General features: G+C 46.0%; 1 long non-coding RNA gene across 1 annotated transcript; it reads left to right on the forward strand.

The window, feature by feature from the left end:
• Positions 1–1,058: 1,058 nt before the first annotated feature.
• On the forward strand, positions 1,059–22,975 carry LOC140494373 (uncharacterized). The gene is made up of 5 exons (XR_011963938.1): positions 1,059–1,127; positions 1,765–1,871; positions 11,613–11,719; positions 17,645–17,834; positions 21,526–22,975. It is a non-coding gene; the product is annotated as an uncharacterized lncRNA (long non-coding RNA).

Consider the following 22,975-nt stretch of genomic DNA (forward strand, 5'->3'; position numbering starts at 1 on the left):
TAGGAGCTCCTGGTATCGGCGAAATGTATTAGATTGCACTGAGGAGTGGTTAACCACACTGGCTGTTGCTGAGTCCTCACTTGCAGTGCTGTATACAATGTTAGCTCCCATATTTAATAAAGGATAAACCAACATCGGAGACCATTTAAAAAAGATTCACTTAGGTGCTTTGAGGCCGAAAAGGTTGACCTATCAAGAATAGATAAGCAGGGGTGATTTTATGGAAACAAGATTCTGAGGAACTTGACAGAGTAGATGTTGACTAGATCTTCTAGCACCAGTGAAGTCTCAAACCAGGGGACATGACATAAGGGAACATTCATTTTAGAAAAAGTAAAGATTTTTTTCTCTCAGTGAATGGCTAGAATTTTCTCACACAAACAATTGTGAAAGTTAAATGTGGGAGTGTAATGCCTGGGTTACTCTTCGGAGGGTTGTTCGGGCCTGTTTCCACATAGTAGGGAATCTATAATTCCATCTCAAATTATTTTAAAAGAGGGCAGATAGATTTTTGAAATATTGAGCAGTTGAGGGCTATGCGGATGAAGCATAAAAGAGTTGTTGAGGTCTGGGTTGGCCCAGCCATGCTCTGATAGAATGGGGGGACAAGCTGAAGGCGATGAATGACCTACTCCTGCTCCGATTCCTTGAGGCTCCGTTTCATGTTTTTTTTGTTTCCAAAGAAGACCGTGATACAATGTGCTAAAGATCTCAGATGTTGTGAAAAGGAATGAAAATGGGGTGTTTATGTACTGATTCAGATGGCATTGATTCATCAATCACAGCTATACAGTCATGAGTAGGAAGGCAATTCCCTCCATGAATAAAGGAAATCTACTGCAGAGCTCACACAAAGGGAATTCTTCCCCTCAGCAAACTCTCCTATCACATTACCCAACATAGCAGCTCAAGCAGAACACACTGCGCATGCTTTAGTCATCAAAGGCGACCCTGGGTGATTGATGTCAGCACCGGACCAATGAAAGGTCGGTGGGCGGAACTGGAGGACCGAGCGGGAGGTTGATCCTCCAACCAATCAAAATCAAACTAAACCATGCGATCACCCTCGCGCGCGGAGCAGAGTCGCTGTAATGAATGCTCGGGAAGTTATGGAGAGAAAGGATACGGTAAGGAAAGAAATAAACTGGGAAACGGGAGAAAAACTGTGTTGCTATGAGCGGAGAGGTTTTACAAACAAATTGTGCACGTTGGAAAACACAAATTTGAACGTCCCAGTCCCGTGTTTGCAGTAAATGGGGAATAGCCTCAGTGCGGCTGCAGGTCTGAGTGAGCGCCGCCATCTTTATTCAGGACAACGATTCACTGGACACGTTCGGAGCCGCCATCTTTGTAGGGGGCAAGGTGCAGCCAGGCGCATGTGCAGCCTTTCTCTCGTAGAGTCATTGTGATCATATCAGTCAATACTGCTCTGATTGACCTCTGGGCTCCCTCATGACCACTTTGTCAATATCAAGCTTCCTCAGTCTCGAACCATGGGTGTATTTTTGGTCTGTTTACTACTGTATTATTACTTTTATAGACCCTTTGTAAATGAGTTTTTCACTGCGGCCCAGCCCCTGACCATGTACTGCTCTATTATCAGATTACTTTTTTCTTGAATATTTTTGACAGTCAAGAATTCTTTTTTTCCAACAAGCAAGTGTATTTTCCTTCCATTTCTGTTTATCAAATTCTGCACCATTTTCATTCCCTGTAATCCGTTTTGCACTCCCTGAAACATCAACTGTGTTTCTCCTTCCACAGATACCAGTGATTAATGCCAAAGCCCTGTTGCTTGTGGAGAGGATGATGTTTGACTTTCTTGTACAGCTGCAGTTTGTGTGGTGAAGGTGCTCCCACAATGTGGTTGGGTAAGAGACATTACAGATTATTCATTACAGCAACAGTGATGATTTGAAAATAATGTCTAAATCAACAACACTTTGTATTTTTATTGTCATGCTTATAATTTCACAAAAATAATGTTGAGAACTTTAGACATAAGGCCAGAGATGGAGATATTAGGTCAGGTGACCAAAAGCATTGCCAAAAAGCAGGTTTTGAGGAATGTCTTAAAGGTGGAAAGCAGACCTGTGAGGTTTTGGCTGCAAAGTTCAGACCAAGCTGCTTCAGCAACTGTAGAAACAGCCACACAGGTGAAGTAATGAATTAACAAATGGTTGGGAGTCTCGATGAAAATGGGTTTTCGAGGTCTCAAAGTGTGTGTGGTGCAGGGAGCTAGGGATTATCACAGCCAGGAATTAAATCAAGTGTGAGAATTTTAAATTGAGGGATATTGGCCAGGTGCTGGCAGGTGAGACTAGATTGGGTTGGGGTATGTGGTCGGCATGGACGGGTTGGACCGAAGGGTCTATTTCCTTGCTGTACATCTCTATGGCTGTATGCTGTTGATTATAATTAGGAGCCTTTTGATGAATCAACAAGCAGAGATTTAGACTTTCATGAGATTACAGGGAGGTTGAATGTGGGAAGCTGGCCCTGAGTGTGTTTAGAAAATGAAGTCTGGAGATAACATAAAGTGGATAAGATGACATGAGCTGAGACAAGGGTGGAATCAGCTAGAAATAGTGATCTTGTAGTGGGACTGGGCTGTCACCCTCACCTCACCTCTGGGATTCAGTTAGGTGTCAGGTTGTGAATCAGGGCGGTAACACAATCGGGAGCTGAGTGGCCCTGGTGGAGCCTAAAATTAGTGTCACTGAGCTGACTGTTGCTGAGCAGCTGCTGCTTGGTAGCCCTGTTGATGACATCTTCCATCACTTTACTGCGGATCGAATGTGGACTGATAGATGGAACTTGCCTGGGTTGGATTATCCTGTGTTTTTGTGTTGAACATCGCTGGGCAATGTTCCACATTGTCGGTAGATGCCAGTGCTGGAGCGGTACTTGGCTTGGTGGGTGGCAAGTTCTGGAGCACAAGCTATCAGTGTTATTGCCAGAATATTTGCCGGGCCCGTAGCCTTTGCACTACTTAACCATTTCTTGATGTTATTCAAACTGAATCGAACTGGCTAAAAACTCACATCTGTGATGTTGGAAACCACTGGAGAAGGCTGAGATGGATCATCCACTTGACACGTGTGGCTGCAGATTGCTGCAAATGCTGTCATCTTATCTGGTGCATGGATGTGTGAGACCCCTCCATCAGTAAGGGTGGGGATATCTGTGATGCTTCCTGCAGTGAGTTGTTTAACTGTCCATCACCATTCACAACTTGGTGTGGCAGAACTGCAGAGCTCTGATCTGTTCCACTGGATATGGGATCACTTAACTCTGTTGCTTGCTGCTGATGCTGTTTGAAATGCAGATAGTCCTGTTTGGTAGCTTCACCAGGTTGGCACTTCATTTTTAGTTATGCCTGGTGCTGCTCTTGGCATGCCCTCCTTTACTGTACATTGTGATGGTTGAGAGTGCAATTTACAATCCCATGAGATTATAGATTGCGCTGGAGTACAGTTCTGCTGCTGTTGATGTCCCACAGTGCCTCAGAGATACCCAGTTTGAGATCCTACATCTCTTCAAAGTCTATCCCATTTAGAACGGTGATAGTGTCACTCAACACAATGGCGGTTTTTCTCAACTTTAAGGCAAGACTTTGTCTCCAAAAGGAATTTGTGATGGTCGCTCTTACCGATACTGTCATGGAGAGATATATCTGCAGCTAGTCAATTCATAACAATGAGATCAAGTATGTTTTTCCCTCTTGTTCGTTCCCTCACCACCCACTGCAGACTCAGTTGGGTCCTTTAGGACCTGACCAGCTCAGTCAGTAATTCTGTTGCAGAGCTCGTCTCGATTGTGGATATCGAAATCCTGTACCCAGAGTATGTTTGATACCATTTTACTTCCTCAGTGCTTCCTCCATATATTGTTCAACATGAAGGAGAACTGATTCATCAGCCGAGGGAGGATGGTACGTGGTTACCAGCAGGAGCCGTGAGACTTCCTGGTGTCCGGAGTCAATGCTGAGTACTCCCAGGGCAAATCCTCCCTGTCTGTACACCACTGGGCCACCACCTCTGCCTGGTCTGTCCTGCCGGTGGGACAGGACATATCCAGAGATTTTAGGAGAAAGTGAAGACTGCAGATGCTGGAGATCAGAGTCGAGAGTGTGGTGCTGGAAAAGCACAGCAGGTCAGGGTGATGAAGGGCTTAGGCTGGAAACGTTGATTCTCCTGCTCCTCGGACGCTGCCTGACCTGTTGTGCTTTTCCTGCACCACACTCTCTATCTAGGGATGGTGATGATGGTGTCTGGTCATTGTCTGTAAGGGTTGATTTTGTGAGTATGACTATGTCAGGCTCTTCCTTGATTGGTCGGTGAGACAGCTCTGCACATTTTGGTCCCAAAATCCAGATGTTAGTCTGGAGGACGTTGCACCATCGAGAGGGCTGATTCTGTGGTTGTATTTTCTGGTGCCTTGATAGATACCAAGCGGTCTATCCAGTTTCATTCCTTTGTTGAGACTTTGCAGTGATTAATACAGAGAGTAGCTGGCTGGGTCACTGTCAGGTTGGCAGGATGTTTTCCGCCATTGACAATGATTCCATGGAGATCAGGAGATTCCTAATTCCAGTTTTTTTTTTCTTGAATTCAGACTCCACCATCTGTCAAGATGGGATTCGAACCAGGACTTCAGTCGTTTGTTTTAATATTTTGGATAAACGTTAAATACATTAGGTTTGTTCACTCACTTTAAATATCACTTACCCAGGTTTTGTTTCTTTGTGAAACACTGTTCATCATCCTGTCTCCTCCAACATTCTCTCCAACAACAAGAGTTTGGAGCACATGGAGTTTCTCTGTCACTCAGACTGAGATAATCCGATCTGCTGTTTCCCTCCCTCCCACTAGCCCACGGAGCCAAACTGCGTCACGTAGTGTTCCTGGTTTTTGTCCTTAACTGACATCTTTCTCCAATCTCATGTCAAGCCTTATCAGAGCTCATCTTGACCCTTTACCCTAATCTCACTAAACTACAGACTTTCCAACTCTCTTTCCTCCTCCTCTTCATCAGTCCCCCTCACCGATTCACAGATATTGTTCCTTGTTCTGTCTTTTCTGGTTATGGTCCTTCTCTCCCAAAATCCTGCTCCATCTCCACTCTCCCTTTCCTTTCTGAATTTCTTGCATTTGGTGTCCTTGGTCCCTCCTGTATCTCACGTACAATGCCAGGAGGTGACATCGTGCAAAAGCACCATGTTGGGTTTCACATGTGCACTGACGATGCCCAACTCTTCCTCCCCATCATCCCTCTCCATTACTCCAATGTTACTCAGTTATCAAACTGCTAACCACACTCCCACTACTCGATTAGGTGCAGTTTCCTCTTATGAAACATTGTAATGGTTAAACCCATTGCCTTACCAATTCCTTTCCCTTATTGCTGAGCCCCTCCCTCTCCCTGGGAACTGTCTGAGGCAGAACTACACTCTTCACAGTATTGCTGTCATATCTGACCCCAAGCTGACCTTCTGATCAGACACCTACACAATCACAACACCAGGAATTCCAATCTCTTAAACGTTGTTTGTCTCCTCCTCACCCCAGCTCCATTGCTACTGAAACCCCTTACGCGCGTCTGTGTCGCCTTAAACTTGATGAATCTGAAATGGAACCCTTTATTGCGTGACTGACACAGAATCTGGTTTCGGACTCCCCCGTGATGGGAAACATCCTCTCACTATTTATCCTGTCAAACGCCTTAGGAATCTGGTGGTGGGGTATGATTGTAGGTGGTGGAAATGGCAGAGGATGATGTGTTGTATCTGGATGGATGGTAAGGACTTGGGGAGGGTTCTATCCTTGCAGTTGGAGGTTTGGATTTCAAAGACAGAGGTGCGGGAAGTGGAGGAGACACATTCGATGGTATTGACTATGTGGGATGGGAAATTGCAGTCCTTGGAAAAACTGGCTTTACTGGAACACTGCAGTAAGCGTGAGACAGAGATGTTGGCCAGGGAACAGGCTCGTGTGTTAAAGTGGCAGGCAGCTGGAAGCTCGGGGTCTGTTTTTGCAGCAGAACGTAGATCATCAGTCGCCATTTCCGCCACCTCCACTGAGATGCTGCCAGACACAGGTTCCTGTCCCCTCCATTAACAGATATGCACCCTCCCAGCCAGATCATAATCCACTCCTTTGTCTTTCCAAATGTTCCAGTCTCTCTTTGGGTTCTGTCCCTGCCTATTATTTACTCTTTAACCCCTATCTCCTGCAATACAAAGATCTGCAGGTTAGTTGAATTGGCCAAGCTAAATTTCCCATAATGTTCTGGGATGTGTAGGTTAGGTGTATTAGTCAGGAGAAATGTAGAGTAATAGGGTAGGGGAATGGGTCTGGGTGGGATACTCTTCGGAGGAACGCTGTGGAACCTTTGGGCCGAATGGCTTGTTTCCACAGTGTCAGAATTCTAATTTTCCCAGCTCCCATCGGTTCTGAGGAAGGGCCACTGGACAGATTTCGGTTCCCAGATGCTGCCAGACCTGCTGAGCTTTCCCAGCACCTTCTGCTTGTTGTTCCTGATTGACACCATCCATACACCTTCTGGGTTTAATTCAGACAGGGGGAGGATCCCACCACTGACCTCACAATGGGGTCCAGCTGATTGATGGCAGCTTCAGACCAATAGGAAAAGGTGGTGGGAGTGGTGGACCAAGTGGAACCAGCTGATCATCCAAACAATGGGAGTGAATGAGGGGCGTGGCCAGTGGGATGACACATCACCAGTAACTCTGCCTGTGCAGCGCCACGTGACACGGCCGTCGGTGAATGTGGGAGACGCAAACAGGGAAGGGGAGAGTGGCCTCGGAGACGGAGATGATGAATCACTTTTTTTTTCTAGTATGGCCATATGCAATCTCATGTTTATATCTTTTTTTCTTTTTTTTTATTATCACCCAATCTCCTGTTATTTTTTTTTAAACTGCGGTAGTACTTATTTTTTCCCCAGCACCCATGGTGTGTGTCTGCAGGTGTGAGACACAGTGAGAGACACAAAGTGCACGAATCTTTATTCAATTTCCACCACCAGGAAGATAGGAAAACGCCCCAGTGGCCAGTGACAAGCACTGCCCTTCACATCAAAGGGCAATGCTGTGTGATCAAAACAGTGAAGGGGAGGGTAGGGACTAAATCAAAATAGAGTTGGACGGGGAAATAATGCACTCCACTCCCTGTGGCGCCCACCTCTCCCTGAACAACTCCAGGGTGTTGGTGGACACCGCGTGCTGCTTCTTCAAGGACACCCGGGCTCTAACGTAACCCTGGAAGAGGGGCAGGCAGTCGGCCCTAACGACCCCCTCCACGGCCCGCTGCCTGGACCTGTTGATGGCCAGTTTGGCCAGGCCCAGGAGCAGACCCACGAGGAGGTCTTCAGATCTGGCCTCCCTCCTCTGTACCGGGTGCCCAAAGATCAGGAGCGTGGGACTGAAGTGCAACCAATAGCAGAGGAGGAGGTTTTTAAGAAAATCAAAAATGGAGGGCAAATGCCCACACCCAATATATACATGGTCCACGGACTCCACAGCGCCACAGAACAAGCAGTTGGGCTGGGAGTCCGTGAACCACCGCAATCTGCGGTTGCAGGAGACTGCTGCGTGCAACACCCTCCACCCCAGATCCCCGAGAGAAAGGGGGAGGACTCCCGCGTAGAGAGCCCTCCACTGGGGATCCCCACCGGCCGGTGGCAAGTGGGCATGCCAAGGTGTGTCCGGACGGTGGATGAGGGAGAAGAGGTGGACGGTGTGCAGCAGCAGTCTATACAGGGCCCTTCTTTTCACATCTTTGAAAGAAACAAAATTAAAATTCCGGAGGCGGCTCAGGTTGTGGGGCACAGGCTCCCGCGGGAAGTATGGGACCTTGGGGCCAAATGAATCACTTTAGACTGGGAAGTTTCAATTACCCTCTGTGCGGGTCGTTAGTCTGAATTAGAAACTCTCGGTCCCGCGTTTGCAGCAGATGGGAAAATGGCTGCGGCCCTTAGGAGGTGATAGGTCCTGGGATATGGTCGCCATCTTTATTAGGGGCAAGGTCCAGGTGAGGCACATGTGCATGTCCTCTTCCTAGGATTGGGGGTGCGATTTGAAGAGAGGCATTTACACATCAAGCACATACCAAGCGAAAAGTGTGTCTTTATATTCTTCCTGCACTGACTGTGAGTTTTGTTTTGTGAATTCATTTCATAGGATATTAAATCAGAATAATTGAGGCTGGGATCTCAAAAGCAAGTTTTTACAGTCAATGGAGTCATCAGGATCTGAATATCATTGGCTTTTAACTGTGGAAGGAGAAAGTATTGTCTGATCTGTTTGTGGTAAAATATCTCCAATATTTTTGTTAAGCAGAAAGATGTACAAATTCTGGGCCCTGCAGCAGAGGAAGGAGATATTGGCCTGAGAGGGAGCACAGATTTATCCAGATTACACCTCGTCTCTTTGTAAGAACTGTCAGATTTAGACCCAATCACCCACTTCATGATGTTAACCTGTAAACTTCATATTTTCAGTTACCTGCAAACTTCCCATTAAAAGTCCTTTTGGACTCAAATTCCAGCACCTTTCCAGGTGGAATGTTCCAGCTTCTGACAACGGTCTGTTCATTCAGAAACTGCTGAGGTCCATGTTGACTCTGGGGTTACAAAGGGCTGAGCTGAAAGGTGAGGTGCTGTCCCTGAGCTCCCATTGAGATGCATTGGAACAGTACAGGAGGCTGAGGGCAGTGTAGGTGTGAGCAGACAATGAAAATGATGGCTGCACTGTGAGGGCTGCTTGGCTCAATGAGAGTGTTTTGGAGTTGGGTGTAAACAGAGGGAGGTGAGACAGGGAGAAGGTGAAGCTGAAACTCCGTTTTAGTTCAGGCCGTTCAGAAATTCACATGGTCCCAATGGGAACAGTCAGTTTTTAAGTGATACCTGTGGAATATTTGTTAACAGTTTTTAAATTATTTTTCCTGAGGGCACTTGAGAGTTAACCATATTGCTGTGGGTCTGGAGTCGCATGTAGGCCAGACCAGGTGAGGATGACCGTTTCCTTCTCTACAGGACATTAGTGAACCAGATGGGTTTTCTAACAATCAACAATAGTTTCATGGTCATCATTCTCCTTTCCATTCTAGATTGTATTGAATTCCGATGCTGCCATCAGCCATGTTGGGACTCTAACCCTAATCCTCGGAACACTGTACATGTCACTCATCTGGCAGGAATGCCATTAAGCCATTGCCTCCCTCTTTAACAATGTTTAAAAGAAAGTTCCATCATTCTACGTGTACAATTTGAGATAAAACACTGCAATGTCCATGTGTCAGGTCAGCCTCTCCAAAAGGTCAATCAACAGAAATTTGTTTGGGGGTGAAATATTTCTCTTTTTTTGGGCCAGTTTATGAAACAAAAATGAATCTAAATAAAAATCTTATGCCACGGCCATGTAATTTCTGAAGCTGGAGGGGGATTACAGAGACAGGGAGGGTTGTGGGGCCAGAGGGGGATTGTTGTCCAAACATCACTGTGGTGTACATGGACTGCAGCATTTCAGGGAGGCGGTTAACCACCACTTTCTCCAAGACAAGTAAAGGTGGCCAATAAATACTGGTCTGGGCAGCAAAGGCAACCCCCAGGGAATAAAACCAAGCAGTGACCTCTCTGAGCTGACTGGCTGTGAAGTTACAAACCTCTCTGGAAATGGAGTGGGCAGAGAAGAGAAACACTGATATTTCACAGCTGGCCTCAGAGAGACCTCACCCTTGGAAGTCCTCAGAGCCGGGGATCAGCTCAGTGAGGTTCAGTCTCTTCAAATATCAATCTTAGTCGGTTTTATTTTATTAAATCTACAATAGTGAGTAAGGTGAGGATTTCTTTTTAATGTCTTAGGGTCTCTTGATGAAATGTTTAAGGTATAAAACGTAAGCATTAAGTTATTCTCGGGCAGTATTTTCCGAGCAGTAAGACTGTGCCTTTGTCTTGGTCTGTAGATTGTTAAGGCGGAGAGATGGCCTGTTGTAGAGTGGCGTGCTGTTCCTGTCGGATGTGGGAGATTAGGGAGAGTTTCGATGACCCTGATGATTATGTCTGCAGCAAGTGTGTTTGCAAGTCCTATTGGAACGCATGGATTGGTGGAGCAGTGATGAAAGGCAGTGAGGAATTGAGAGGAGCTGGGGGGTGTGATAGGTCGCAGTCTCAGGATTGCAGGATACTGCAAATACAGATGGGTTACCTCCAGGAAAGGTAGGAGGGGTAGGTCAGTACTGCAGGAGTCTCCTGTGGCTATCCCCATCTCGGACAAGTATTCTGTTTTGGAAAATGTAGGTGGTAATAGACTTTCAGGGGAATGTAGCACTGACTGCCAAGTTACTGTGACTGAGACTGGCTTCGAACATAATGTGAGATATATCCAGTTCCACACGATCGATGGTGAGAGGGGACTCTCTAGTCAGAGGCACAGTCTGCCGTTTCTGCAGCCGACAGTGAGAGATCAGAATGGGGTGGTGCTGCCCTGGTGCCAGTGTCAAGGATGTCTCACAGAAGGAGAATAATATTCTCAAAAGGGAAAATAACTAGTGGGAGGACATTATACATTGGTACCAATGGCATAGGAAGGGGAAAGCATGGGGTCCTGACGAGCAGGGAGATTTTCTCGTGCCACTCGGGAGGCATTAAACCTGTGAGGGATTCAGGGTAAACCGAAAGAGATAGTGAGAAAAGAGGGGAGTAAAGGACAGGTGGGGATAGAGTGAGAAGAACAGTTGGATAAAGCATAATGACCTGGCTGGGGGAGGGTGATCCGCTGTTAATGGAGACTGTTAGTGGCTAACCATAGGTAGTGTGTAAGGGCAGGCTATGAGAACGAGGCCTGGTGTGTGGGGTAGTGGGGCTAGGACATGAGGTTGTTAACTTATGGTTAGCCACTAACTGTCTCCATTGTAAGCTGTTGCCCACCTATATCACTCCATGATTGGAGCTGCCGAGGACACAAACCTTTGGAATATCCTCCTGAACCCCCTCTGTCTGCCTTAAAGATGTTTCTAAAAATCGTTCTCTTTAATCATCGTTTCCATCATTCCTGAAGCATTTTAGGAGATTTTTCAATGTGAAAGGCTCCATACAATGCAGGTAGTTGTTGTTATTGTCTGACATCAGGAGAAACAGGAATGAGCCCCCTCTCTCTTACACCTGATGAACAGCAGCAAAATCAGGAAGCACTGAGCATGCTCCAGCCCACAATGGGTCTCGGATTATTGATGTCAGCGCAGGACCAATAAGAGTGGGGGAACGGGGGCTTAGAGGTGCTAGTTGGTCCTTCAACCAATCGGAGTGAATGAGGGGCGGGACAATACTCAACCACGTGATAAAATTCACTGACAGCACAGTGTTGTTGTGACCAAGGCATTGGAAATGTGTGAAGGTGAAGGGCAGGGGAAAGGAAAGACATATTGACCAGGAAGAGGAGGAAATTTTCATGGTATGGGATGAGAGATTTTACAGAACTTAGTGCACATTGTAAAACACAAAATTGAAAATCCAAATTCTTCACCATTTTCCCTCCCTATCATGCATTTTGCACTCCCTGAAATATCAACTGTGTGGTTCTCTCTCCACAGATACCAGTGATCAGTGCCAAAGCCCGATTGCCTGTGGAGAGGGTGATGTTTGACTTCCTTGTGCAGCTGCAATTTGTGTGGTGAAGGTGTTCCCACAATGTGGTTGGGTAAGAGCTGTTATAGCTTATTCACTCAGCAACATTGAAGAGTTGACAATGTATGTGCAAATCAACAACAGTTTTTTTTTATCATGTTTATAATTCCATAGAAATACTATTGAGACCTTCTGACATAAGGCTACAGATGGGGATATTAGGTCAGGTGATCAAAAGAATTGCCAAATAAGCAGGTTTTCAGGAGTACCTTAAAGGAGGAAAGCAGGTCTGAGGGCGTTAGGGTGGGAATTCCAGACCGTGTTGCCTTGGCAACAGTAGAAACAGCTAGACAGGTGAAGCAATGAATAATACTGGATTAGTGGTGCTGGAAGAGCACAGCAGTTCAGGCAGCATCCCAACGAGCAGCGAAATCGACGTTTCGGGCAAAAGCCCTTCATCAGGAATAAAGCTTTATTCCTAATGAAAGGCTTTTGCCCGAAACGTCGATTTCGCTGCTCGTTGGATGCTGCCTGAACTGCTGTGCGCTTCCAGCACCACTAATCCAGTATTTGGTTTTCAGCATCTGCAGTCATTGTTTTTTACCCCGAAGCAATGAATAAACACATCGTTGGGAGTCTGAAAGAAAATGAGTTGTCGGGGTCTCACAGGTTGTGTGGTGCAGGGAGACAGGGATGTTCAGAGCCAGGAATTACATCAAGGGTAAGAATTTTAAATTGTTGCTTGTTAATGGGAGCCTTTTGATGGATCAACAAGTTTTGGTACAAGTGAGCATTTAGGCAGTAGGGTTTTAGATACTCTTGAGATTACATGGAAATTGAATGTGGGAGGCTGGCCCGGAGTGTGTTTGGATAATGAAGTCTGGAGATAAAACAGGGATGGACGAGTATTTCAGTAAATGAGCTGAGACTAGGGTGGAGTTGGGTGATGTCACTATTGTAGGAATAGTGCTTTTGGAGTTGGGCTGCTCCTCCTCCTCCTCACTCCCCCTCCCCAATTCACAGATATTGTTCCTTGTTCTACCTGTCTGTCTTTTCTGGTTATGTCCTTCTCTCCCATTCTGCTACAAACTAATATTTGACCCCACTGTTGTTGGAAAAACCTACTCCATCCTGACTCTCCCTTTCCTTTCTGAATTCCTTGTATTTGGTGTCCCTTAAGGATCTATCCTTGGTCCCTCCTGTTTCTCACCTACATACTGCCAGGAGGTGACATCGTCCAAAAGCACCGTGTTAGGTTTCACATGTACACTGACAATGCCCATCATCCCTCTCCATTACTCAGTTATCAAACTGCTCATCACACTCCCACTACGCGATTGGCTGCAATTTCCTGCAATGGAACATTGCAATGGTTAAACCCATTGCCTTCAGTTGCTATTACAAATCACTTTCCCTTACTGCTGAGCCCTTCCCTCTCCCTGGGAACTGTCTGAGACAGGAACCACACTCTTGACAATATTGCTCTCATATCTGACCCCAAGGTGACCTTCTGATCAGACATCTACACAATCACAAACACCAGGAATTGCAATCTCTTAAAATGTTGCTTGTCTCCACCTCACCCCAGCTCCATTGCTACTGAAACCCCTGACCCGTGTCGGTGTTGCCTTAAACTTGACGAATCAAAAACAGAACCCGTGATTCCGTGACTGACCCAGAATCTGGTTCCAGACTCCCTCATGATGGGAAACATCCTCTCAGTATTTACCCTGCCAAACTCCTTAAGAATCCTACATGTTACAATGAGATCCCCTCTCATTCTTCCCAAATCCAGTGAGTAGAGTCCCAACTTCTTCAGTCTTTTAAAAGATAATCCCTGCAAACCAGGGTTCATCCCAGTCAATCTTCTGTGAAATGCCTCTGATGAAATGACGTATTTCCTTAAATAAAGGGACCAAACCTTCTGTCATTACTCCAGATGTGGTCTCACTCGCATTTTATAAAGTTACTCTCAGGTATATACTCCAAACAACTCCCTTTTAACTTGCACAGATGTTGTTGGAAATGCTCAGCAGGTCATGCAGCATCTGTGAAGAAAAATCAGTTAAAGTTTCAGGTCTGGTCACCCTTCCTCAGATACGTTAACTCTAATTTCTTTTCACAGATGCTGCTAGACCTGCTGAGCTTTACTAGAAACTTCTGTTTCTCTTCCTGGTTTACAGCATCTTCAGTTGGTTTGGTTTTCATATCCTTTAAACTTGCCATCTCTCTTCTAGAATTTGTCATTTCCACCTTGGAAAAAAGATTCACATTTGTTTGGACTCCCCAACCCTGGGGAAAAAAGAAACCATGACTAGTCACACTATCATTGAACTTTATAAAATTGCGAGAAGCAATAAAGCCACCTAAAGTGTCCAGTGCAGCAAGGAAACAGCCGCAGCCTATTCAGCCCCTCCCTATAGTTCAAATGTTCCAATACTGGCAACACCCTACTAAAACTTTTCTGAACTCTTGCAAGTTTCCCAACATCTTTCCAATAGCAGGGAGACTGGAATTGAAAGCAGTCTGGGGATTCCAAAAGTGGCCGAGCCAATAAACTGTACACATGATCCCCCAACTCTTATCATCAATGCACTGCCCAATAAGCCAGCATACCGCACACCACCTTCACCGACCTGTCTACCTTCAACCACACTTTCAATGACCTATCAACCCACACTGCACGGTCTGTTTGTCTGTCAACACTTCCCAGGAACTTGTCATTAAGAGGTTGAGTCCTATTCTGGTAACATCTTTCTGAAATCAGGGAGACCACAATTGAATACAGTATTCTAAAACTGTCCTCCCCAATGCCCTACTCAACCACAACGTGCCCTCCTAATCCCTATACTCAGTGACAGAATCCCTACAGTGTGGAAGCAAGCCTTTCGGCTCATGAGACCATACCAACCATCGGAACAGTATTCCACCCTAACTCTGTAACCTGCCATTACCCAAAGCTCATCCAGCTAACCTGCATGGCTTTGGATTTGTGGGAGGAAATTGAGAGCACCCAGAGGTAGCCCCCGCAGACACACAGGGAGAATGTGCAAATACCACACGGACAGTGGAATCGAATCGAATCAGCGCATTCTATTCAATGTTAGTGTCCGAAATGCCACGTTCAGCAGCTGATCTCCCTGAAACTCTACTTTCCAAGAACTATGCAGTTGTTCTGAGCCCTTCAGAGGGGATAAAGGTGAGGAGGAGAAAACAGGAACAGGATGGAGTTGTAAATCTATAAAATAACTGTCCGTCTCCCCCACACTGTCTGCTCCCCCCAGTCTCCCCCTACTCTGTCTGTCCCCCCTCCCTCTGTCAGCCTGTTTTCCCCCCGTCGGTCTGTTCCACCTCTTCCCCACCCCCACCCCCATCGGCCTGTTCCCCTCCCCCCTCCGCCAGCCTGTTTCCCCCACTCCCCCCGTCTCCCGTCTCTTCCCCCCATTTGTTGGTTGCCTGCCCCCCCCCCAGGTCTTTTCCCCCTTTCTGTCAGTAGCACCCCACTGTTCCCCTCCTCTCTAATCCAACTTTTTGTCCCCACCCGTCTCTGTGACACCCCTCGCTATCCCCCCTCTCTTTCCCCACCCATTTCTGTCCCACCCCCCTCGATCTACCCACGCCCTGTCTGCCTACCCTCCCTCCCAGTCCCCCAGTTCTGTACTCCCCCACTGCAGGGCAAATATCTTGTCTATTTATCCTATCCATGCCCAGCCTGAATTTAAAAATCTGTTTCAGGTCACCATTCAGCCTCTGACGCTCCAGGGAAAACAGCCTATCCAGCCCTGGCAACATGCTATAATTCTTTTCTGATCTATTTAAAGTTTAAGAACATCCATCTGATCGGAAGGAGAACAGAATTCTATGGAATATTGATTCGGCAACTTTTGCAATGTCCTGTACAGCCGCACTATGACCTCCCAACCCCTATACTCAATACTCTGACCAGTAAAGACAAGCAGGCCAACTGCCGCCTTCACTATCCTATCTACTTGCTACTCTACTTTCAAGGAACTATGAACCTGCACTTCAAGGACTCTTTGTTTAGCAGCACTCCCCAGGAACTTACTATTAACTGTATAAGTCCTGCTAAAGTTTGCTTTTCCAAAATGCAGCTGCTTGCATTTTTCTAAACTGAACTCCTCAGCTCATTCACCCATCTGATCCAGATCCTCTTGTACTCTGAGGTAATCTTTTTCACTGTCTACTACACCTCCCATTTTGGTGTCATCTGCAAACTTACTTACAATACCTCTTATGTTCACATCCAAATCATGGATATAAATGACGAAAAGTAGTGGATCCAGCACCGATCCTTGTGAGACTCCACTGGTCACAGGCCTCCAGCCTGAAAAGCACCCTCTGCCTTCTACCTTCGGGCCAGTTCTGTACTCCATGCGATCTAACCTTGCTGAGCAGTCTCCCATGAGGAACCTTGTCAAACACGTTACTGAAGTCCATGTATATCATGTCCATGCTCTGACCTCAGCAATCCTCTTTGTTACTTCTTCAGAAAAACTGAGTCAAATTCATGAGATATGATTTCCCATGCACAAAGCTGTTATTAGTATCCAGGATTTAACTCTGTACATTGGGGTCTGCGTTGCCCAGTTATAGATGTTAATATTCTGGATGAAGTTCAAGTACCCCAGCATTTTGTCAGTGACTCTGTATTGAGTCTTGTTTATGTAACCAACACAGGTGAGTTCCTTTTGAAAGGTAGTCCCTGTATCCCTTGCCCACCAGGAAATAGTGTAAATGTCCTTACCTCTGGATGAGGAGGATCAGGCTCAGAGTTGAGTAACAGCATCTTTGAAGAGGCTGATTAGTAAACCTGCCCAAGCCACCAGTCCATACTGTCTCCCAGCTGTCCCTGCCTGATTCTCCAAACAGAACCATCCTGTAGTTTCTCTCCTGTCAGACTCTCCCATTGCTCAGTTTGTCCAGGATCCCCTCCTGCTGCTGCACTGCTCCTGTCCCTCACTGACCTGTCCATCCCCCAGTGTCCTCGACATTCATTCATTGTTTACAATCCCATTGTCCCAGTCCTCCAGCCCCGCCCCCTCCACTCTATAGAGACGGCTGAGTGGTTGGCACTGCTGCCTCACAGCACCAGGTACCCAGGTTCGACTCCGGCCACGGGCGACTGTGTGGGGTTTGCGCATTCTCCCAGTGTCTGAGGGGGTTTCCTACGTGTGCTCTGGTTTCCTCCCACAATCCAAAGATGTGCAGGGCAAGTGAATTGGCCATGCTAAATTGCCCATAGTATTAGTTACATTAGTTAGGGGGAATGGGTCTGTGTAAGTTACTGTTTGGAGGGTCAGTAAGGACTTGTTTGGCCGAAGGGCCTGTTTCCATACTGGAGGGATTCTGATATATTGGGCAGCAGCTGCTGTCAATCACCTGGACTCCTGTATGATCGGGAGCACGTGCTGTAGGAGGGGAGACCAGTGCACGGGCGCAGTGCTGGCCAATTGTGGGAGTATGCGCAGTATCGGTCAGTGCCTGGGAAGGAGGCTGTGGGTGTGAGGGATTAATCTATCATTAGCAGCTTCATCCCTCTGGGAGCAGGACCCTGGGGAATGGCCCTTCTCTTGCTACCCTGACATGTGATCAGACTGTCAGTGGTGCAGCGTTTTGCAGAAAGTTATCAGAACACTTTTGTGAAGATTCAGGGTTGTTATGGAAAGGGACAAGGATGGGCCTGCAGTTAGAATTCTAATTTGGCTCATTTTAGTAAGATGGGTCTTGGCCAGAGTGTGCAGGAAGCAGTGTATGCAGGATGGTTCTCATCAGGAGCTAGGAAACTGAATTCGAAGAGAGAGTGTGTGTGAGAACTGGGTGTGGAGGAAAGGAGTGGGGGGATTGGTTTGGATTTCAGTTCACAGAAGAGAGAAATTGTGAGACTGAGGTTTAAAGCTTTGGGGGAACAATTGTCTTATGAATTTCCATCCTGTATTAACAGTGCTAACTTGTGTGCTCTGTTGTATGGTACTGAAAGGGTGGATTTGCGGATGAGAAATACAAATGGAACTTCATGTTCCGATCTGATGGTTACTTGATCCGTGCCGATCTGAATATTATTGGACTTTTCATCTGGAAGGAAAGGTGTGCATTCTGTCCGTGGGCGAATATTTCAAATCTGTGTGACTGCAAAAGCCCTGAGACACAGCCAAGTCCATGTCAGCATGGTGAGTATGGAGAGAGGTTTTATTTGTTTTTGAAAGTCTGAAAAGTCATGGCACATTTCCCAGGAACAATTAGGCCACAACTTTGCTTTGTAGAAGGACAAGTCTTTAATTAACCATGCAACCAGCAAGACACAAGGATACCTGCACCATGGGAAAGACTATGAAAACGGGATTGTTGTAAAGGAGTTCATTCTCGATCATGGATTGTAATCCATTGACATTGTCACATCGGTTCCAGCGCTGTGGGGAAATACTGGAAATATGATGAATGTAATGTAGGTTTCAGTTATTAAACTGTAAAAAGTGCAGAACAATTTACAAGGATGTTGCCAGGGCTCAGGGGTCTGAGTTACAATGGAGAGGTTGAACAAGTGAGGATTTTATGTTTAGAGCAGAGGAAACTGAGGGGGTTCTTTTCTAGAAGTGTATAAGACCATGAGAGGCATGGATAAGGTGAATGCACTCAGTCTTTTTCCCAGGAACTCAAGGATTGGACGGATTGATTGGATCAGTTTAGGGTTAGAGGAGAAAGAATAAAAGGGAAGCTGAGGGGCAACTGTTTTACACAGAGGGTGGTATGTATATGGAATGAGCTGCCAGTGGAAGTGGTTCAGGCAGGAACACACAACAGGTAAAAGACATTTGGACAAATACATGGACAGGAAAGGGTCAGAAGCAAATAGGCCAAGTGCAGGGAAATGGGGTTAGCGTGGATGGACATTCTGGTCGGCATGGGCCAGTTTGGGCCAAAGGGCCTGTCTCTGCTCTAGGATTCTATGACTCTCAGTGCATTTGCTATTTCTCCCCCTAACTCTGTTGGTATCCTGGGATGTATTCCATCAGGGCAAGGAGACTTGTCTACCTTTAGCTCCATTAGCATATCCAGCTCTAACTCTTTCACGATCATGGTTATTATCTAGGTCCTCAGTCTCCTTATCAATTACTGGCATGTTCTTCGTATCCTCCACTGTGAAGACTGACTGCTGTGTACTCATATTCCTGAACCCTGCTGGATAGGAATAACTAGGCACAGAACTCTGAGAGATCTTCTTTGAGTCTTTATTGATGAGACACAGCAGTTACCTGGATAGTGTACATGCAAAACACCTCCAGGCAGCATCAGGTAACTCCCCACCTGTCCGATGTAAAGCTCCCATTCTTATACCTTTGTGGTTTAGGACTTTGAATAGAGACTGTTTCTCAGTATTATCTCCATGGCAACGGCAGTTAGAAAGTCTAGTTCAGTTCAGCACTTTGTGGTTAAACCACACACCCCTCCCTCACACCCCCGTGGCTCCCTCAAGTATCTGACAGGCACTTCAGTTTCAGTGGGGTATCTCTCAGGATTCTGATGTGGGGGAGCCGGTGGTGGGGTCGATAAAGTTTAAAAACCACACAACACCAGGTTATAGTCCAACAGGTTTATTTGGAAGTACAAGCTTTTGGAGTGTGCTGTGATTTTTAACTTGATCAGGATTATCTCTATGGTAACAGATAAGTGCTTCAACAATTAGAGGCCATATGTTCCCCGAACAATAGGTTCCCCTCCAGCAGTATAAACTGTTATTCCAGCCCTGGGGATAGTTACTCATCACTTTTCTCCCCCAATCCCATCTCGCTTTCTGTTGATCTTTAAAGTTTTTCTGATCTCCTTGGTCATTGCCAATCTGTATGCCTTCTATTTCAGTTTGATAGACTCCCTTATTTCCTGAGCCACCCGCGGCAGATTATTCCTTTTCCTACAGTCCTTCCTTTTCACTGATATATACTTTTGCTGAGCACTTCGAAAAATTGCTTTGATATTCCTGCACTGTCCGTCAACTTTCCCACCATAAAGTCTTTGTTTCCAGTCTACATTAGCCAACTCCTGCCTCATCCTATTTAGTCTTCTTTTGTTTAAGCACTGGATCTTGGGATTGGATTTAATCTTCCAACTTTCCATCGTTGTTCTGAGTTCAACCAGATTTATCAGAAGCCTTTTATCAGATTACAAGGTGAGACGATGTTTCCTGGGAGTTTTGGTTTTCATTGTCAGTGACCTTGGCTTTGTAATAAAGTACAGGATGGATATTCACAACAGAGTATGCTGGACGCTGCGAATGTACGACACAATCTAAAACCATAAATCACTGTCTCCCCTCAGTTTAAAATTGCAAAATCATTACCCCCTACACACTTCCTCACTCTCTAAGATTGGAATGCTAATCCACCTGACTATCTGTCATTTTCCGAAAATCTCCTTTGGTGAAGGCGGTGATTTTTGGATTCAGCTTTCCAGTTATTACCGTAAGAAGATAAGCACTGGGCACTGGAGAACCAGCCCCACCATTTAATACGGTGATGATTGAGCTCACATCAGTCTCAGCTGGATTTTCCTGCCAGCTCTCTCTCACCCTTCAACCCATTGCAAATTCAACATCTGTATCTCTTCATTAAGTTGGCACATTGTCCTGGCATCCACCGCATTTTGAAAAGGGAATTCCACAGATTCACAACACATCGAGATAAGTACATTCTTCCACATGAGAATATAATAGAGTCCCTATAGTGCAGAAACAGGATATTCATCCATCGAGTCCACACCAACCCTATGATAAGCATCCCATTCAGACCCACCCATTCCCTGTAACATTGCATTTCCCGTGGCTAATTGTCTAACCGGCACGGGCATGGACACTATCAGCAATTTAACATGGGCAATCCACCTAACCTGCACATCTTTGGACTGTGTGAGGAAACTGGAGAACTGCACAAAACCATGCAGATATGGGGAGAATGTGTAAACTCCACACAGTCGCCTAAGGTCCCTGACGCTGTGAGGCAGCAGTGCTCGCCACTGAGCCACCTCTGCTTTACACCTACTGCCCCTTATTAACCTCCCTATCCCCCATTTGGCTGAATCTATGTTCCTTACGTCAGAAATCAGGTTGTCTAAGCAGATGTCTCAGTAAATCCCAGTGACAGCCCAAATGTCCCGTGTGTCTGAATGGGGATCCGATACACAACATCCTCCATCCCACACTTTTCATTCACATTCCAGAATCAGGGCTCCAGTGGCTGCATGAGAACTGCAAATCCCAAATTCCAAGGCAGGGACCACGCGTCTGTGGGGAAACCTGGCACAAGTACAGAATGTGGGTGGGTTTGGGAGCATGTGCTTTGGGGTAACTAGTGGAAAGTATTTCACACTGATTGTCTGGACGAGGAACGTATTTGTTTGTAGTATTGATCTGTTGGAGGGTCAAAGTGTCACCACACCCACATGGGACCAAGTTCCATTCCCAACTTGTCATACACTGGGAATTGACCAATGAGAAACAAAAAAGGATGTGACCCATTTTCCCAGACTGAAGATTCCTGTTCTGTCCAGGATCTGCCACCTCCCTTTCTGTTTCCTTTTGTTTCATTCTGCTGTTACATTGTTGACTTGCAGCAACTGAAGGGAAAGGAAGTGAACCCAGAAAGGGTGCAGAGTCTAACCAGGGATGGGAAGTGGTGCCATGGATCTATTTATCAACAACTCTATGAGAATGGGGAGGGTGTACATTTGGGGTAGTAGAGTCAGAATGGTGGGAGAGTGTAAGTGGGCTGGAGGGTTACAGCTTTGGGGGAAGAAAGGGGAAAAAGATATTCCAGAGAATCTAGAATTGTCTGTTCTGAATTTCTAATCTGTACATATTCCTTTATGCAGGGTGCTAGATGGTGAAGATTTGCAGATTGAAATCTCAACATCAATTGCCGATCGTGATAAAGTTAACCAGCATTTGAAGAACCAAAGATGGAGATTCACTCGGCCAGAATCCTACAACACTCTCTCTCCCAGCATTGTCGGTCTCTCTGCACCAAATGGACTGTGAATGGTTCAAGACAGCAGCTCCCTACCATCTTCTCAAGGGTAACGAGAGATGGGGAATAAATGCTGGCTGAGCCAGTGATGCCCATATCCTGGAAATGGGTTCTATCTCTAGTTGGTGAAACCCGGTTGATGTTACTGCAGGATGATGAGGGAGGCTGAGTGCATCCTCCAGGAGGCAGCATCATCACATTACCCCTGCCTACACCCACACAATAACACACCAAAGCAACTGGAACAAAAGGCAGTGAAGCCAAAGGAGGATTTATATATAGTTCTTTGAAATAAAGTCATCAAAGGGGATTGGAACACAGCAGGAACAGGAGATTGAGTTGCATTGTTAGCTGTTTCCCCTTGAATGGTGGAGCAGGATTGAAAGGCCGAATGGCCTCCTGCTATCTCCCAGGTATGTATATAGCCATGGAGCCCGGGTAGGAAGAAGTGGGCAGGGATTCTCCAGGAGATTGCACTTCCACATCAGTTTTCAGTGAGGTATGGTTTGATGGATTTTATTTCACATTTGTCTTTAACACAAGGTTTGTGAATTTGGTTTTAAAATATTGTAGCTATTTATTCCACAATAAATAAAACTAAAAGAAAAGAAATGAAACTATCTGAATATGACAGTTTTGAAAAATTTCAAATGCCTTGTAAAACAAAATCCTGTCTATTCCCGGACACCATCACTTTCCAGTTACTCAAACTCCAGGGAAATATTCCCTCCCTGTCTGAACCTTTGGTTTGATTTAACTGCTTTTCAGTTCTCCTTCTATGAGCTGTGAAGTGTTCTTTTTCCCCCCATTTCTCCGACCCAGACATGTTATCACACACAGCTGAGCAACCTTCCCACGTTCATCATTACACCATTTTGGGTTTTTGTTAATATATAATCACCAGCAATAAACCACCCGTGTAACCAATTGAATATTTACAAACAAAGCCCATTATGGGCAAAGCAAACCATTACAAATGACAGAGTGGGAAGGGACCAAATCAAAGTAGAGTTAGGGGTGTATCCCCTGCGATGCCCACCTCTACCTAAAGACATCGAGAACATTGATACATACCACATGCTCCTTCTCCAAGGACACCCTGCTTTATCCTCAATCATAGAATAGAATCCCAACAGTGTGGCAGGAGAGCATTGGCCCATCAAACCCCACCAACCATCCAAAGAGGATCCCACCTGGAGCACTCCATCCCTGTAACACTGCATTTCCCATGGCTGATCCACCGAGTCTGCATAATCCTGGGCACTGTGGACAATTTCGCACAACTGATCCACCTA

The sequence above is a fragment of the Chiloscyllium punctatum genome, chromosome 24 (assembly GCF_047496795.1).
Source record: "Chiloscyllium punctatum isolate Juve2018m chromosome 24, sChiPun1.3, whole genome shotgun sequence".
Classification (NCBI taxonomy): Eukaryota; Metazoa; Chordata; class Chondrichthyes; order Orectolobiformes; family Hemiscylliidae; genus Chiloscyllium; species Chiloscyllium punctatum.